Raw genomic sequence first — 16,302 nt, 5'->3', positions numbered from 1 at the left:
AAGAATTTATAAGAACATTGCGTTATTATTTCGAGGACAATTCATAAGTAACAACAAATAAACTATTTCCGATACAGCATGCTTCATTTAATTCTGTTCGTCTATTCAAGAAAATAATATCCAGAAATTGGTATACTATCTTCATCAAAAGCAACACAATAATCGTCATATTTTTTGCTTGACGTAAGGACGTAGACTATTAATATTCTTGACTTCTACTTACAATTCATTTACCAATTGTAATGTCGGTATTGATAAAGAATACCTTATTAGATTGAAATTTAGTATATAATGTATTCACAGTGAATAATAAATTGAAAAAATTACAATCAAAGTTTTTAATAGGAGTAATTAATGCGAAAATACAGCATATTATTATGGAATATTAGTTTAGATGTGAGGTTCTGTGCCGGGGAATATAAATCCGGGTTGAAATTGTATAATTAAGTTATTCCCGCGTGAATCTGTCGGCAACGTAAGGAGTATTACCAGTGTACACAATTTTAAACGATGGACAACCGAGGTGGTGTAGGCGACGTTGTTTATATTTCAGCCAGCTTAAGCGTACGCATGACCTTGTAATCCGATCCTATTTTTACATGATGTTACTCTTAAGCGCGCACAAATCTGTGAAGAGAAAGTCAGTCACGAAGGAACCTTGTAACACGACCGCCTTGACGACTCCCAGCGGCTACGAGAAGGGACTCGTAAATTTTTTTCTGCCCGATCCGCAAAAATCTCCGCGCACGGAAACATTTTTTTCTCCGTGGGCACGCGCCACACCGACAAAGCGGGCGCCGAACACCCTCCGGTTACAGCACTTCGGGGAGAATCCGGCTGAAGAGGGAGGAGGAGGCCAAGAATGGGAAAGAGGGCGGAAAAAAGGCAAAAATAAAACGACGTAAAGGAGCGATCTAGCGGGGAGGAAGACAAGGGCTAGGTTTAAGTGGCACAAGTGCCTTTCCCCCATTCTGTGGAGTGGCGAAGACAACAGGAAAAGAGGAGGAGGAGAGGAAGAATGAAGAAGAAGATGGGGGAACGAGAGGGGATATCCAATCCTCGACTCTGCCCATTGCGGGATGCAGCCCCCAAAGGCGGCACGGAGCCAAAAAGGAGTTTGTTAAGGGAGGGGGGGGGGGCAGGGGTGACCCTTGTCAAAGGGAAGCACGAGTGATGTTCTCCAAAGGTCGACTCATCATAGCCCCCCTTCACCCTCTTGCCGCCACTATGCCTACGTGCATTCGCTGCGATGTCCCCGCCGATATTCACAGAGGACTCTGACGCTTTCGTTCGAGACGGGAGGCATGCTCTCAGATGACAGTTGCCATCATGCATTATTTTCGTGACCCTAGTAACTTGAAACGAGTGCGCGGGCCGGATGAAAAACCTTAGCGGGCCGGATCCGGCCCGCGGGCCGTAGTTTGGAGACCCCTGCTCTAGGTGGAGCTCACAAGTCAGTCAGAAGGTGCTTCGTCCCTCCTTTTTTAATTGTAAACGACCGGTGTCCCAAAACCCACCGTCAAACGCGTATTTAGGCGACGAAGTGTAGAATGTAGCTGTAGATATGTAACATTGAATAAAAAGTCTTTACCCAATTCAATTTTCGTAGGTTTCTTTCTGACTCGGAATTAATTTTTAATGTGGTTATTTTTATGTTTTACCAACATATGTAGGTTCTGTTTAATGGCAATTTTATGTAATGAACTGTTTTGTTATAACAGATTGAACGAGAGGTTGTATTATTTTCACAACGACATTTAATTTAAGTCTATTTTACGCTCAGTCATTCGCACAATTTGACGCATCATGATGACAGTTGGGGGATTTCATCTCAAATCAGGCAGAGGGGTGTCAGGTGACCATCACCGATTTCTTTGAAATTTATATATGTGAAAGCAGTATCCTTATGATGAATAACAATGACTTTATCTCTGCTCAGAACTGAACCGTCATAAAGTTACCGCCCCTTGAACATTGCAGTGTCAGGCCTCAGAGTAAAAAATGAAAAATCACATAAATACTGATTACTAAGGAACCATGGCCCATAAAGCAGTGGTTATTGTTTTATTTTGAAGAAAATTTATTTATGCACATTATGGCATAACCTGCAAGTCATTTGAAGCAATAATAAACAAATAGGACTTGTTTAAACAATAAAAATTAGTCAATATTTAACAATTTATTACTAAAAAAGGCCACCTTTTATTTTCTTTAAAATTTCTCAGCGGCTAGTTTAAATGTTCTGCTTTCAATTAAAAAAATAAAAAAAGGTAGTATTTTTATACTTTTTGTTTTAAGGCATGTCAAAGTTAGGCATGTTTACGACTATTTTACACCAAGATTGCATACCTTCAAGGGGGGAAAAAATGCTGTTTCATTCTACTTAGCATTCATAACAGTGAAAAGTTCATATCTGAATGATTGGTTACATCTATTGACTGAAAGCAAGTCCAATCTTGTTTACTTCCATGGCATCCCATGTGTGCAAACACCCACTGCTACTGGCTGGAAACTGTGAATGAGTCGCAATTTGCTCAGAGTATTATTCAATGGCAGTTCACATGAGTCTTTCTTCTACTTTGGGCCATGTGGAACATTTCGATGGACCATGTGGATGCATAAGTGAGACACTAATGTCATTCTCTTCTAAAGACAATGCAGTGATTTTTGAAATCAGGTTTGACCAGGTTTTTCGGAAACACACAATGAAGTCACTCATGGTGAGATTTTGAGTACTGTACGTCATTATATCTGAATTTGTTAGTGTCACAGCCTGTTTGATTGTGTGGATTACAGAGCGAGCTTTAGTTGTCCCGTGTCTGTTAACTACCAAGCATGAAACTGTTGATGCCATGTATAAGTGCACCTTTCACCCAATCATTTGTTTTTGTCTACATAGGGTGGTTTCCTATTATTGTTCATTGCCTAAATCGAAAGATTATTTCTCCTGGAGAACATATATCTCGCTTTTAGATTTTGAAATGATGATATCTGTTATTTGTGATTAAATGATAAGTGAAAATTTTCAAGCGTACGAAAACGCGACGGCTAAGTATGAATGCTGCGAGAAGCCCATGTGACCTCTGGCTGCTTGCTGCCGAGCATGGTGGTAGTGTAGAGTTCCTTGCTAGCAGGTAGTGCTTGGTTTAAATAAGGATTATTAATACCCTATCAAACAAAGAAAATTCTCTGACCAAAGGCAATTTTAAGAGGGGATTGTTAAGGGATGTTTCCCGGAGCTCTGTGCCTCATGTATACATTGGTAATCTCAGGTGATGTAAAACTCCTATCTACTCGTATAGCATGTAGGTCCCTGTGACGTCATGTGGAGTGGCATCGCATCGGTGCCAATCTATCCTTTTTCAAATGAGGTTAAAATTGACCATTAACATTCGTCTAAACAGGGATTTCTAAAAATCAAATAATTTGTATATTATGAATACACTGAAGGTGGGTAACGAATCGCAATCAATGCCTTTCGTTTTCTTTGATGAAGGAAAATGAAAGGAATGAACCCTATTTGGCTAGTTTAACATGTGTAAAATGCAAAAATTTGATATTAGGCAAGGATATATGTACTCACATGTTGTACAAAGGACTTGTTTGAATTTACTTGCCACAATTTAAATATCTTAGGTTTCAGTTTGTGTCATAATTTTTGACCAATTCTTGCAACTCTATCATATGGACCCTATTCATGTCCTGTTGCATTGAACAACCACCAATGACTTTCTTCCTGTTTAAGACTTTTCTCCAAGTCAAATATCTGAAATGTTTTTTTTAATTAGCGGCTGACTTTTCTAAAATATATGATTTATTTCTCCATATGATATCTTTTTACTCTATTGTTCGTCTATTTGATTCATCCTAAGAAAGGCATGTGCAGTGTCCTGTGAGAAATCATCTGAAGTGCCTGCATACCTTAGCTATTATATTCCACACAGGTTAATATTGATATCTGTACTTTTTGCCAGTCATACGGTTGTGCTTAATCTGGAAGAATCACACTCCAATTCTCGGAAAAGTTGAAATGAAGCACCAAGTCCACACCAATTAGTGTTACCAACTTCTCTTTTTGAATAGCTTCCCTTTCTTTTTTCCAGATATGGTGATGATAAACACCTTTCTTGGTTCAATCCTAAACTTCAGCAATGAATTTCTCTGAATGAACGTTTTGTCTTAATGATTCTCAATGGCAGAGAACACATCTTGCTGATTAGGAGTTACACAAGAACAATCTTTATCATCATCCAAGTAAAATGAAAGCACAATGTTGATTGAGCACTATGAGGAAGAGGATGCCAACAGTATACATTAGCATTGCCCCATATTCCGAGTTTTTTTTTAGCTCTGCATGATATGTCAATCGTATGTTTGGTTGAAACTGGAAAAGCAGTCAATTTATGTTGTTTAGATTAACTTGTGGAAAAGAATGATAAAATTTGAACATGGTCACTCATAGACATTTAACTCTCGCTTCTTCAAAAACTGCTGAGACATTATTTTACCATGAAGTACATATTTGACATTTATCACTTTCATTAAGTTAGTAAATTCTTGCCTAATATGAAACTTGCATTTTACATATGTTAACAAGCTCAATTTAGACAAAAAAATAATTAGGTGAAAGTAGCACCTGTACTTGGCGTCAACAGCTTCATGCTTGGTAGTTAACAGACACGGGACAACTAAAGCTCGCTCTGTAATCCACACAATCAAACAGGCTGTGACACTAACAAATTCAGATATAATGACGTACAGTACTCAAAATCTCACCATGAGTGACTTCATTGTGTGTTTCCGAAAAACCTGGTCAAACCTGATTTCAAAAATCACTGCATTGTCTTTAGAAGAGAATGACATTAGTGTCTCACTTATGCATCCACATGGTCCATCGAAATGTTCCACATGGCCCAAAGTAGAAGAAAGACTCATGTGAACTGCCATTGAATAATACTCTGAGCAAATTGCGACTCATTCACAGTTTCCAGCCAGTAGCAGTGGGTGTTTGCACACATGGGATGCCATGGAAGTAAACAAGATTGGACTTGCTTTCAGTCAATAGATGTAACCAATCATTCAGATATGAACTTTTCACTGTTATGAATGCTAAGTAGAATGAAACAGCATTTTTTCATCCCTTGAAGGTATGCAATCTTGGTGTAAAATAGTCGTAAACATGCCTAACTTTGACATGCCTTAAAACAAAAAGTATAAAAATACTACCTTTTTTTATTTTTTTAATTGAAAGCAGAACATTTAAACTAGCCGCTGAGAAATTTTAAAGAAAATAAAAGGTGGCCTTTTTTAGTAATAAATTGTTAAATATTGACTAATTTTTATTGTTTAAACAAGTCCTATTTGTTTATTATTGCTTCAAATGACTTGCAGGTTATGCCATAATGTGCATAAATAAATTTTCTTCAAAATAAAACAATAACCACTGCTTTATGGGCCATGGTTCCTTAGTAATCAGTATTTATGTGATTTTTCATTTTTTACTCTGAGGCCTGACACTGCAATGTTCAAGGGGCGGTAACTTTATGACGGTTCAGTTCTGAGCAGAGATAAAGTCATCGTTATTCATCATAAGGATACTGCTTTCACATATATAAATTTCAGAGAAATCGGAGATGGTCACCTGACATGATTTTGCACTATCTGCCTGATTTGAGATGAAATGGCCCAGTTCCCATATTCAAGAGTTCAAGTAAGAGTTAGTCCAAAAATGGTGTGTTTCACCTAGCGAGGTAAACTCCTCTATGCTTGGCGGAGAGAACCTCAAGCCATGAACTACCAAACAGCACAAATACTTCCATTCAGCAAGGCTTTAATAAACTCCACTAATGCTCTATATAGGTCGGGTTGCGGGGAATCTATGTATCATGAAAGCTGAGAGATGCGTCAAAACAAAATATTTTTCGGTCTTAAAATAATCACGTTTTTCATCGGGACAGACTTTTTTCAGTCCCAAAAAAACTAAACTTGGGTTTAAACTACTGAGGGCTCTCGAAACTCCAGTTACTTGAAATTGACCTGTTTATAGCACATGGATATGAACTTCATTTTAGTTGTTTTGAGACAAGTAAAACCTAACTCTTCCAAATTTTGAAAAATTACGGCCGGCCTGCTGTACATCAACATTCCTCTGCCAAAGCCATCACGAGGTAATTTCCCCAAAAATAGGTTCGTAGCCATATTTTTATATCCGTTTATAAAATAAAAATCAAAGCAAAACAATTGTTGCATCATATAAATTAAAAGAAAATATTAATTCCAAATTTGACTATGCTTTAGTCGTTTTGCAGATCAGTTTCATTCAAGAAAATGCAATTACGACATTAACAGCACACAAGCTTCCACGCATCTACGTATCATCCACTAAACTTGGATTCGTAGAGAAGAGAATCATCTTTTAATGCAGAGGAGTCGGAATGCCGCGGCTTCCGGGAGAATTAACTGCGTTTTTTCATTTGTTAGTATATAAAGGCCGCAATTAAAGCTAAATTCCATCAATTTCACGAGAATGACGCAAATTTTGGCTCACGAAACTCCCAAAAGCATTATAATTCATAGCAAGAACAATGGATCGCCAACATTATGAAACATTAATTGGCTCTTTAATGTCGGAGTAATGGATTTCTTATATTTGAAAATAATAGTATTTGGCTTTCCAATGCTATTAGATGTTGCTATTGAAAACGATGCAGTTTTTAACAGGGTTTGCGAGAATAGATTGCTTTATTATTCATTCCAGATGAATATCTCTGTATTTACCATTCAGAATTTGACTGCAAATCACATTTACTCGCACACTTAGTCCCAACTAAAATAATATTGCAGAAGAGGGATATTTAGTGCACCTCTAGATGTGTTTTGACTCGCAGTGCATTTCAATTGGTTGAGAAAAGTCGCCACTCGCGTCGACGACGGACAAGTTATTCGAATATCTGGAGGAGCTATTATTACGTCTCTTAACCAAAATTAAATTTGAGATCAAGTAAGATTCATGTCCGTTCAATAGTATTCCTAACGAGAGTAAATGTCATGCAGTAAATACGAGGCGCGTTTTTTCAGTAGGTACCGCTTTAAAATATAAAATAAACTGTAACGAATTTAAAATTTTGTTTCTTTCATCGTCATCACGGCGCTGACCTCTTAGATGTTTCTAGAGACAAAAAAGATAAGTGGTAGTCACTTGGCAATTTTCTACGACGACGGTATTCAATGGCTTGTTGTTCCAAACGAAAAGTGCCTTCATAGTGACGAAAATCATGTGGAAACGTATTTAAAAGTGTGGGCTTTTATCTAAAACGCTTCAAAACGGTACTTGACATAAAATATGCGCCTCGTACTAAGAATTATTGGGTCGCTCTTTCCGCTGTTCTTTAATAAACTGCACGGGAAGGGGCAGCGTAAATGAAGCTTCTATGTAGGGAGCGGACAGGTGCCTCCTCTCATGAAGGGCCAACAGTTCGGATTTCGGGCGACCACCGCTCTCTCCTCTAAATCATGTCTTAATCGCTCCGATTCCCCACGCAGAAGCGTGCGTTGCTATTGTACTCTGCGACGACTAAACACACGAAACACGCCAGGTCACACACGAAACGCACGAAACACGCCCACGGCTGTAGTGTGTCTAGTCCGCATTCCCACAATTCGGGAGAGCATTTGTTTGGCGTTTGACGGCGCAGACGAGGAAGAGCGGCAATGTGAATTGAATGCAAGCGAGTGGGTGCGCGGAAGGAGACGACGCCGCATCCGACCGAGCGAGAATGTTACGGCTGCCACGGTTGCTCGCTGCACTCACACCCCGCGGTCAGCATCAAGGGTTCCCTTACTTCCGGTCGGCCATTGGAATCTCCTCATAAGGAAAATTCTTTGCCCAAACCTCAGAATAAATATACTCTAAACTCAAGCGGGACGCGCACGGTATATATTAGCTTTGCAAAATTTTCGAAGTTAATTAGTGGTTGTTAAAGATAAGGTGAAAGAGTACGCGTTATGCAAATTAATTCAATGATGAGTGCTTCATTTAAAATATTTTTCAGAATTCAAATATCAACGCAGTGATTATATTGTTTACAAATTTCAATCGAATCGGAATATGAATTTCAGTAGCCAATTTCAGCATTATTTGATTCTAAAATTCTTTGTTAGAACACCTGTTCTAACGGTAAATAATTCCATATTTCTGATACTATCCATTTAGGATGGGTACCTATGAATTACGGGAAGGAATTGATACAGTGTTATATCTTCTCTGTTGATCGACCGAAACTATCTCATTTTGCCGCATTCAGAACTACTAATGAATTTTTAAGTTAAAGAATGCCTTTCATGGATGGCATTTGAAATTCTCAAAATATAAAAATGTGTTGATTTCGCATTTCCATAAATATTTCCGTTAAATTAACGCAGCAAGGTCACTTTTAAGTATCATGGTGGCTGGGAATTTCCCCTTCTCGCCTGCCCTCGTCTACTCTACCTTAAAAGGGAAATATTTTGGATGTCATTGATAGCTTAAACCATTGTCATTTCTTTGCCAATTGCTCAACTTATCCGTGCCGTGAGAGCGTCAATGGGGATAAAGAATAAATTAAATTTGCGATTAATACCCTCAATGCCACTAAAATTACGGACATTCTTTTTCTTTATCAAAATGAATTGGTTCTCTTCCTTCCTAAAGAGTGTCTTCCAGTGTTTAACCTATTGGTCTCGCCGCCTAATCACAGAGCGATATCTCCCCACCCGAGTCTACAATAACACGGAGGATTCACCGTTTCTATCACTAAAAAAGACCATTCTCCAAATCCTTTCCAAAAAAATATTTGTAACCTCTTCTTGAGAGCTCTTGAGTTAGTAAACGTAGTGATTTGTTGACAGTGACCGTCAACCGAAGCTAAACATAAAATAGTCTTCATTAACGTATCCTCCTCAGTCCCGGGACATATCTACAATTATTTTAATCTGAATTTATGTTTTCTAGTTAATTAGATGATACCAAACAACATAAGCGATTTCTATGAAAGATTCTGTCATCCGTCAGGACGCACTGAACTAGATGCATTAAAACATTTCACTTGGCCAAGTGGTGAAAAAAACTCAAACGTGGATGCATTGTTTACAATACGCCAGGGCCGAGGAGGATATACTCATAAATGATGTATGCAATACTACTCACCCTTGCCGCTGCGTGAAGATTTCCTTCGCTGCAAGCGACTCCTGTTCACATCACCTGACCTGTTGACCCACACACACGGATCATCGCCACTTCCACATTCAATACTCCTCTTGGTCTATATAAACGTTCCAAACCGCGAAGGCCCCCACAGGTACACGCGCGTGTTTCACCAGTCACTTCTCCACCCACCCTGGCCTGCCAGCCATACCCTGTCGTCTTCCCTCCCTCGCGAGGTCCTCCCACCGTGAAACTCAGCGGCAGACTGCGAAAATGCCCGTTCTGTGGAGAGATAGACAGGGAACTTGAATTTCGCTCACTGTCAAATGCGATGCTCTTTCTCCCGCACCACAAGCGCGATTGTTTACCACATGGAAAATACAATGGCACTCTTTGCATGATCATAATTGCGGCCATGAAAGTTGACAGAGGACGACAAACAAATCATTATATTGCGAGCCTAAAACAGAGGGACCACATAGGGAAGGTCCCAAACTATTCGGCAAAAGGTTGATTCATGCGTAAACGTGAATGAGACGAGCTTTGTAGATTTCCGTACTGCTTCATGCGCAGAGTGAAGAAAAATTATGTCATGACATTTTAACACTGGATAGCAGTAGCAGGTAGGAAACAAAATTACTACAAACACGAAGTACTACCGAAGTTTTGCACCAAGCGCTCCGATTGGCCGCGAGTTTGCCCTGTTTCAAGATGCTCTCGTTAGCTCATGACTTCGAATGCTTTGCCATCCATGGATCACGATGCATTAGAGGCATCCGGCAACAGGGTAAACTTTAGGCCAAAGTTTCTTTTGCTACAGATGGTGAGTTTTTGACCAAAATATCATTCGTTATTTTAATTCCTGGAGGTATCACACTGTCTAGGGTTAAAATTTCGTGACACAATTTGTCTTCATCCTGAATATATTCCCCGATCAATATCGAGGAGTAAACGTCATCCTCAAGGAGAGCGGGGGAGCCAAAGTGCTGATTTATTAAATTTCTAGCTTCTAAATCGGGCCTAAATAAAAATGCCCTGCACGTCGATCTGCGCAATTAATTGTCTTACAATTTAAAATTTCATGTTTTCCCGGCGCATAGATCGAAGAAAAAATTCTCGGGATTCCCACCGGGTGTGGCACTGGGTTAATTCTCCCAACGTTTCAATGGCTATGTCTGCCATCGTCTTCGGGGGTTAACTTGTAATGGTACTTTTTACGGTACTTATTTATTTATTGATATCCCTGGTTGCCGTTATCGCTACATCCGCACTCAACAATAACGGCAACCAGGGATATCAATAAATAAATAAGTACCGTAAAAAGTACCATTACAAGTTAGCCCCCGAAGACGATGGCAGACATAGCCATTGAAACGTTGGGAGAATTAATCCAGTGCCACACCCGCACAGTGGTCCCAATTGCGAATCTAGCGGGACAAAATTATTTTTCCCAAAAAACTTAGAGCTTTTGTCGTGAAAACATTCCGAATTGCCAAATCATAGACAAAAACACAAAATAACACTGTCATAGGTCTTTTCAAGGTGGTTTTTATAATTAAATTTAAAAAAATTAAAATTAAATTTACAAAATAAATTCGTCTTAATCAACACTCAGAAAAATATGCAGAAAATCATTAAAAAATCTATAGTAATGCGCTTTTCTTAATTTAATGAACTAATTACGCCAAAAATATACTCCTAAACACAGGATTTACACGTAAAATAGTTTTTCATAGAATGTGAACTGCGTAATATTAGTCACCTTCATCATTATTACTCTCCCAATTCCCTTCATCTCCGAAATTTACCGACTCCATATCCTCCATCTCTTTAACATTACTCATTTCATTAGGTACAGGTAATATTGGTTCCCTGAGAAACTGTCTGACATACATCAAGAGGGAATAACAATGCCTTGGGTGCAACGAATTAATACTGGAACAATAAGGATCAGATGTGACTAATAGTAGGTTAAAAACATCTCTCATTGTGTCCTTTCTTGAGTATTTTAGCGCGTGATTTTCTTTGAATTTCCGAATATGCTTATTCCTTGCTTCTTGGGCCTCTTTGGAATGCATTCCAATGGGAACTAAATGCAATTCAATGCGGGCAATCAATCACTTTTGTCTCATGAATTAGATTTCATGTACCGTGAAAGGCATATACTACCATGAGTATGACGCATGTATATTTTTTCTGTTTTTTAGCATACTTCTCAAATTCACTTGTACTTATGGAGAAACCACAGGAAAGTGCGCTAAGAATTGCTCCAAACCATTGAAATAATTCCACCTCTACTCCAGTAATGCCTGATGAAATGTCAGGATTCTTTTAACGTCAAAATTCTGATATAATGTACAATTTCTTCCCGTTTATTTCGATGACCAAGGGCATCAGTAGAGACATCTGCGCCTCTATCTTTTGCACTTCTTTCACAGTTATCTCCTAACTTTCATCTTCCAGAAATAATTTAATGGGTCTACAATACCTGATCGAAGATGGCCAGGCATTCTGCCATAAGATGTTGTTTTTATCATTTGATTTTAGCTGAAGAGGCAAAATAGACATGGAAAACATATAGGAATCGTCCACTGGACCTGATTCCTTCCGAAATACAAATCTTTGCTTATGTTGCTTGTGCCCACTACTCCCATCTTAACCCCACTTAAATATCATCGTTAGTTTGAATTCATTACCAGACCGAAGGAAAGCGGCGACGACATCTTTCTGAGCCAAAATAGTGGTATTCACTAGAGCCAGTAATTTGACCTCGGCCGAAGTATCAGTAATGGTCAGTTCTTGTGATGGGGGATAGCAAGACAACTTTGAGTTCAAATTTATCTTGTATGAGGGATAAATATCGCACCGTCTATGGTTGGCCTCTCTTCGGATGTTTACGCACTTTTGCTCAGTAGGTATTTTCCATGGAAAAGTACAAAGCTTTTAATGATGAATATGGTATTGGAATCAGAGGTGAAGAATATTAAGCCTTCTTATTGTTGGTAGCTCTCTTTGGTATGTTTTCAGTTGTCTTTTATAATTGCAGCCGCATCTTTTTTCCCAGAGCTTGGCAATGAAATCTGGCTTGCAAAACAAGGTTCTACTATCGATACATCCTTCAAAAGAGACTGGGCACATCTAGCAAAATCTGTCGTATTTTCCGGAGCACCGTTTCCACTTTTTATCAAAATTACTTTTGAATAGAATCACAATTTTCCTGATGTCCTTTGAGGTATCTTCATTACAACTTTCAAATCCTAATTTATGTTTTACGCATTTAATAAATCATCTATAGTCTTTTCTTCCGCAGCAATTATAACAAAATCATGCGATTCACCGCCGGTACCTTGAATCTCTCTGAATGCGACATGATTTCCCTATCGATATAAAAATGTAAAAAATTGTAAGCCATGTAATAAGTATGCCATAAATATTAATAAAAATGTATACCGTACAAAACTAAAATAGTAAAAATTAAAAATATTTCTTCTCTAGCGTAATTTATTCCGATATTCCAGACGTCATCCGAGGAAATGCCCCCAGGCCCGCGTCTCAACGGCTCTCGTTTGTTAACTTCATGGAACAAAAAGGGCATTATTGTCAAAAAGCGCAAGTAGGCGCAAAATGTGATAAAAATATCTATAACTATAAGGACGTTTCCACATGTCTTTGAAGGTTTCGCAATCCTACCTCGTTATTTTCATTATACCTCATATTTTTTATAAGTCTATTTAAACAATTGAAGGTGATAAAAAACGAGGTTTTAAAGACTGAGAGATTGCCATTTAAAATCTAGTATTTGGAAGCAATTATATTTGAAGAAAAATCACTCTAAATAATGCTATATACCAATGGCTATAAGATCCCGTTAGAAATTGTCGTTCTTTGCGTTATTGCTATCTAGCAGGCACGTATTAATGCTAGCGAGTCAGCCACCGCCTGGGTGTAGGCGGAGGGTAGGCAATCTCAACGCTTGACTTTGCAGCTGCATAACATTGTTATTGCTTATATAAACGTTGTAAAAGTTACCAATTATGATGAAGCATTTAATTTCGGATATCGCTACACCTACGGTGACTTTATTTTTAAAAGTTGCAAAATTGACTTTTGTCCCGCTAGATTAGCGATTGGGACCACTGTGACCCGGTGGGAATCCCGAGAAATGTTTCTTCAACTTCCAATTTATTTGGAAATTAGACTTTTAACCCGTGGAGTCAGTTCGGAAGTTAAGAATAGGATTGATTATATCATCACGAATACATATTTCGGTAAACATTCCTATTCACAGCTCTTATCTCCGGGAAATCCGTATCGCTCTGCTCGCAAGCGATACCAGTGGCGCCTTTTGCAAACCTATTTGAAATCGTGGTGTGTGACAGCACATATTGTCGTCCTTCCTCGGAAGAATCCTCCATAACCATATTCGCGGCCCGAGCATTCCACAGCGAGCAAATAACTGAAGTTCAGTAAGCATCTCTGCGGAATGACGGGGATCCACCGCGTAAAATAGTTTCAAATGTTGAGGGAAGCATTGATAAGATGTTTTCACCCGCGGAGCGGCGGTACATTGCACTGGGCTGTGGGATGTGGGGGTCTTCCAGATTGAATAGCACACCACACTATAGGAAATAATACACAACATTTTGCTACATAACTTAATTACATTTTAGAAGTGCATTATTAAATTAATATTTTTCTACAGAAAAAATGCAACTCTCTCATTTTGTGGCCAGACTGAAAGCTAAATATCATAAAAGGTGAAACGAGTGTGCTAGGCGAATCCTGGATCTTTTTTTCCTTCTCATATTACCAACAGCTACGCCACTGCTGTCGAACCAAGTTGAAAAACCCTCGCACACCCCCCTACCTCGACGAAGAATGCGGCAACAGAGGCCTGCAACAGTCTATCTGATTGAGAGACTGGGCCACCCGATTAAAACGTCTAAAAAAATGTTACTGACCATTTTTATGTGTTTTAACGTGTAGTTATTTTTTAAAAAATATATGGTAATATTTGAATTTCACATGAATAATGATTATATTTCACTCTAAAGGCCGTTTGACACGGGGAACGTACTTGTGCAATCTAACGTGTGTACTAAGGGGCAGTCAAAATTGCGTCGCGTAAAGCGGTAAATTGATAGAACAATGCGTGCACGAGAGATGGAAAAATAGCCCCTGTTCTAATTTCGTTCATACATTCGCGCAATTCCGCTTCATTTTAGAAATTAATGCAGCTCTAACCTGCGCAATTCCGTGCCCCGTGTAAAACGGCCTTAAGAGGGTGCTTACAAAAACTTAATCATCTTTTATTGTAAAATTTATATAATTACATTAGAGGTTTTTAGCCACTTAGTTATAGAGCGTTCCACATTTAGTTGACAGTATGGGCTCTTATCGAGAATCGTTTCCCATGTTAATCTCCGTAAGGCCAGGAGCCCGGTGTTGTCAATAACAACACAAAAATTAATGTTACGTTATGCACTGATTAAAAATTGCATTCTAATGTAGAAATAGATGCTGAATTCATTGGTGCCAATAGTTTTCCGATAAAAATTACATAAAAAGCTATAAAAAACATTTCCTTAAATTTCCGTCAGGAACGTGTATTTTTTTACTTTATCTTCTTCTCGCAATTTCTGCCTGACCGTTGTCTGTATTCAATTGAATCTTCTGCACAAAATTCTTCACACTATTCTCTCATAGAAAGTTTTCATCAATTGTACAAATATTGAGTTAAATGTTGTTATGCCGACGTAACACTCATTAGGACAAGAAAATTTTGATTTGTGCAAGGTAAAAAGTAGTCGCTTACTAACTTATGATTCTTACGTCGTAGGTCCCCATACTCTGCGTAACAAATGGGGACAAAACTGCAAAGTTATTTTTGGTGAAAAAATAAATAACTTACATCAATTCTGAAGCGAGTTACAAGGTTCTCTTAAGAATCTTAGATAAAATAAGAAGATCTTAAGAAAAAATATTACGGCGCCGCTGGGCCGGGCTTCTTGCTTAATCTTGCGCGTAGAGGGAAAATTCTCGGGAGGAAAAGGAGTTTTTTTGTCAATGCATTCTATGAAATGTATAAATCTATTCGTTTGATATCCTAAACAGAGAATACTAATACGTCGTAACAGCAGTGTTTTAATCTCAATGGATTGATACACGAAAGTAAGCAAGCGGCTTGGAAATAAGATGCTTTCGCCTTGGGTGTTTCGGTCCCACCGCGGAAACCAAGAAAGAGAATATCTCATAATCTGTGCGAAACACTACCCCATCCAGTGCACGCCTTTTACAAAAAGGGGCTTGGGTTTTTCCTGAAGTTCCTTTCATACGGTTTCATAAAACGTCTGCACCAGAAGCGACCCAATCCGAAGGGGCCGTGGGAAGAATTTACGAAGGCGTTCAGTTTGTCATTGCATTTTTTGGAGTGAACAAGCGTTGTGTAGCCTGCTGAATTTGAGAATTGTGAAGTGTTTTTTACACTTATCTCTGCTGTAACACGCCCAACCAATATGTCCGATACAAAGAAGAGGAGAAAAGATGAGAAGCTCATAAGCCGCGAAAGACGGTGCTCAAAGTCTTCTCGTACTTCAGAAAATCACTCAGCATTAGTGAGGCCTGCCGAGAAGCTAGGAAGGCTACTGGGTGCTCGAAGTCCACTGTTTACAAAGTGAGAAAGGACCCGTGGACGTACCCAGTATCAAAACTATGGGGGGGGAGGGGAAGTCATGGTTGTTCAAGTTGTAGGTAAGATTTAAGCATGGAAAAGGTGAATGAAATTAACATTTTAAGGAAACTGTAACAATCTTTATTAATTTTTAAAATTATTAGCTTGAAAAAATATTATTTTCCAAAAAGACATTTTTGATTTTTGCTTCTAAGGTGGGGCAGCTGTATGCCCTCGCTGGGTATGCCCATAGTTTTGGGGTGTAGAAACAGAGGTTTCCTTCCCTCTCCATTGGACTAAGAATGAAAAAAATACATCATTGTGACTACTGGGGTTTTACACAAAATTTCAATTATATTCAAAGAGAAGGTACTCATTCAAGATGCCGATGTGAATCTTCATTAACCCTCGAGAGAGGGATCTACAGGAGCAGCTGTTTGACTAGCCTTAA

At 38.7% G+C, this 16,302-nt stretch overlaps 1 protein-coding gene across 1 annotated transcript in view; it reads right to left on the bottom strand.

Moving 5' to 3' along the window:
- LOC124154588 (A disintegrin and metalloproteinase with thrombospondin motifs 20-like) overlaps positions 1-9,457 on the bottom strand; it is a 273,213-nt gene extending 263,756 nt beyond the window's left edge. Inside the window, exon 1 of the mRNA XM_046528418.1 lies at positions 9,185-9,457. The gene's annotated coding sequence lies outside the window, so the exon portion shown is untranslated. The remainder of the gene's footprint in view (positions 1-9,184) is intronic.
- Positions 9,458-16,302: the final 6,845 nt, after the last annotated feature.

Source organism: Ischnura elegans, chromosome 1 (genome assembly GCF_921293095.1).
Source record: "Ischnura elegans chromosome 1, ioIscEleg1.1, whole genome shotgun sequence".
Classification (NCBI taxonomy): domain Eukaryota; kingdom Metazoa; phylum Arthropoda; class Insecta; order Odonata; family Coenagrionidae; genus Ischnura; species Ischnura elegans.
The sequence above is the reverse complement of the archived record's forward strand: the minus strand, read 5'-3'. Positions and strand labels throughout refer to the sequence as shown.